At 38.5% G+C, this 3,570-nt stretch overlaps 1 non-coding gene across 1 annotated transcript; it reads left to right on the top strand.

Moving 5' to 3' along the window:
* Nucleotides 1-573: 573 nt before the first annotated feature.
* LOC118914806 (U6 spliceosomal RNA) lies at nucleotides 574-681 on the top strand. The gene has a single exon (XR_005025768.2). It is a non-coding gene; the product is annotated as a U6 spliceosomal RNA (small nuclear RNA).
* The last annotated feature ends 2,889 nt before the right edge of the window (nucleotides 682-3,570 follow it).

Here is a 3,570-nt window from a genome sequence, read left to right as displayed (position 1 = left end):
CTATACACTCATCATTTTGAGACCCAGGCATAGCCTTATGTAAACAGTCAGGGTCAGGAAACCAAGGAAATCTAGTAAGAGAGAGGAAAAATAGAAAGAATAAGTGGAAAGACAGAAAACTTGGAAGTCCTGTGTCATGTTACTCGTTCCCTCTTAAAGACATTTATAGCACTGCCTGTGGAATCTCAGACTCTATCTGGATCTGCTAACATTGCTGTATTTGGATATTGATACAGTGTGTCTTAAAAGAGGAAACAAGAAGCAGTTACATAAACTGAGAAAATAAAAAGGAAGTACAACTGTGTACTGACATCTTGGAGGGAATAGAAAAATTCTTTGGACTTAGAAAAAGCTACAAGACAGAATACAAGTGATGACTTGGGCATGTGCTGAAGCTCACTGACTACCAGTAATGAAAACCCCAGTGGCATTGAAAAGTAAGGGCAGCGATGCAATAATCACATGTGGAAAACATTTTGCATTTTAGAATAAAAATGATCAGTAAATTTTAATTGTTTAGAGCTGAATTTGTAATTCCTACAAAATTATTCTAAGCATATAAAATAAATATTAGTGCTTGCTTCGGCAGCACATATACTAAAAATTGGAACGACACAGAGAAGATTAGCATGGCCCCTGCACAAGGATGACACGCAAATTCGTGAAGCGTTCCATAAAAATAAAATAAAATAAAGTAAAAAATAAAATAAAATAAAATGAATATTAATTTAACAGGTTTTACTAGTTGATATTAGACTCTTTCCTCCTAAAGCCAGAAAACATCTAAATGTTACTTAGGGAGAAGTAATTGGATATTTTCTGTTTTACATACAGACATGTTCTGAAAACAAGGCTGAAAATGTTCACTTTGGTGACTGTTACATTTTGGTTATTTATAGTGAGGTTATTGTAAGTCTTCAGATATATTTTCTTGACATTTGTCAGTATTTCTTGATGTAAAGTTTATGATTTTTGTTTTCAAAAGGAAGATCAGAGACACTGGTTTAAGATCAGGAAGTAGTGGGAGTATTGTAAGTTACAGCTCTCAGGAGACCTCGAACACAAAATTGCAGTATCAATAGAAGCAAATTATATTAATGGGATGTTGGTTAAGAATTCATTTATCAATCTGAGTAAGACAGAGATGCTAGGCATGTAAAAGAAGTCATCAAAGTGATCAAATGAAATGTGGCAGAAACCAGGTATGATCTTAATAAGAACTCAGATTAAAATATCCATTATTTTGAATTATTCTCTATGGGACTTGGGGAAAGCTGAAGGGACCACCTTCTGTTTACATTATGTTATTGCGCAGTAGCCCCGGGTGTGGGCTCCAGATTCAGGATGCTTTTATTTGAGGCAAGTAACTTGTATTCTCTGTGCTTCAGTATCAATTTACAGGTTGCTGTGGGAATTAGATGATTTAATATCCTTAAAGATCCTAGCATATGCCTATCACATAGGAAATTTCTCTTTAATGTTATGCACACTGTACCTACTGTCACCACTATTAATATTTATAATCTTTACAATTTATAATTCTTATAATCTATGAAGAATTGTGGAGAGAATTTGGAGGCTGAAGAAAGTTATGATATGACAATATTTAAGGAGATGATGAAAACAGAATCCATAACTATAGCCTTGAGAACTTGATGCTGGATGTTGATTGTTGACCAAAACAGACAAAAAGAGAATGAACTATTTAAATAGTGGTTTGTAAGCAGCTAGAAAAAGAAGTGGTCATGATGAGCCAAGATGGATTCATTTTGAATGAATCATGTCATTCTAAGTAAATTCTTTTTGACATAACTACTAGACTGATATAAAACCTCACTCATCAAATATCGTTAGTGTTTCTGAACTTGAGTAAGTCAGTAGAGAAGCTCTTTCATATTGTGAACAAGATAAGGAAAAAGAAGACAGATTCTTGAATATTTAACTGAAAAAATAATCCTGTAACTTTATCTGAGGGTCCAGATAAATGAATCAGTGTAAACATATAAGTAAATTTCTAATGCAGTCTAGCTTGGTTGTCCCCTGTGGAATACATTTCATCAAATGATGTATTCAATAATAATAATGACAAAGATGTTAAAAAGAAAATCACAGGCCCAGTAGGGGGGTCACTCGTGTTGGGCCAGGCCACCACAGTGGAGCTTAATGCCTGGCCTAACTGCAGTTTCAGCTCCCCTAGAAATGTAGCCTGAAAGCCAGTCAGAAATATTTTGGTCAGTGCCAATGAGGTAATCCGTCACATGAGCCCTCTCATCCCCCAAAAAGAAGGTGAGGTCCTTTGCAGGAAAGGACCCCCTGTTTTTCTTCCCAAGGGAGAATGACCTTGCCTGAAACAATCCCTTGTTTTCTTTTGCTAATAACTTCTCACCCCTCCCACCTTTGTATGAATACCTTCCACTTTATGCATCTTTATTTGTGAGATGGGATGCTGCTCAGTTCAGCCATCACTTAATAAAGCAATTAGATCTTCATATTTAGTCGGTTGAATTTTGTTTTTTATTAATAAAAGCTCTAGACTATTGATTTCTACCTATAGCCAGTTTCTATACAAACCTTCCTTTTCTGTCTAAGAAAACTACAATTTTCTCCAGCTAATAATTGTCTTTACAGCAGCCATGTGCTCGCTCAAGGGTGAAAACATCATCCCCAGTCCCAGAATCACGGCTGATCTGAGACAATCCTTGTGCCCCTATACTATTTTGCCAGTGATTGGTCTGGAAATGGGAATGAAGTAATGTTTTCACCTATAGAGAAAGCTGGCTGGGAAACTTCCTGAGAGTTAGAAGAAAGAGAATGTTTCCTAAGGCCTTCGGACCTTTCTATGAAGGAAAAATGACTGAAGAGACTGACGTCATCCAGAGGCTGTGGAGGGAAAAGCCTAAATACAGCAGGGAAGAAAGGTACAAAGACCCCAATCATTGATAACGATAACATCCTGGAACCACTGAATAAACTAACCTCCGGGAACATGGGAAGTAAAACTTCTTACTGTGATAGCTGAGGGAGGTTGTAAGTCCAGGAAAAGGAAATCCTGGAGCAAAATACCTCTAAAAACCGAAATCTGTCAAAGGGAGAAATAAAGTTTCCCCTAAAACTTTATTGCTTACAAAATGCAGTCCAGTGCCATCTCTCTCCCTTACTCTGGAAGGAAGCAAGCAAGCAAGCCAGCCCCAAAGGGTGACTCATCAGGGAAGCCATTCTACTCTTCTCAGTACCTGACACAACAATGTTTTCCACTCCCATATCCCAGAGACGTACAAGCCATGTAGGCAGAGGTTCCGATGGCCTCTCCTTATGCAGTACGCTCATGTCCACCAGCTCATCCTGGGTATAGGGGCAGAGTATGGAGTGCTCCACAACCTGGGGAGGGGGCTGCTCCTCCCCCTGAGGAGCCTGCAGTTGTTTCGATTTTATTTTCTTAATTACAGCTGGGCGGGCATTTAAAACAGATGAAGATGGTATTTCCTGCGTTGGCCTGGGTAGTTGATCCGCCAGTGGTCCCACCTCCTCCTCTTCTCCCTGGGGCTTCTCCACCGACAGCTCCTCCTCCAC

The sequence above is a fragment of the Manis pentadactyla genome, chromosome 10 (assembly GCF_030020395.1).
Source record: "Manis pentadactyla isolate mManPen7 chromosome 10, mManPen7.hap1, whole genome shotgun sequence".
NCBI lineage: Eukaryota > Metazoa > Chordata > Mammalia > Pholidota > Manidae > Manis > Manis pentadactyla.
Note: the sequence above shows the minus strand (reverse complement) of the source record. Positions and strands in the feature narration are given on the sequence as shown.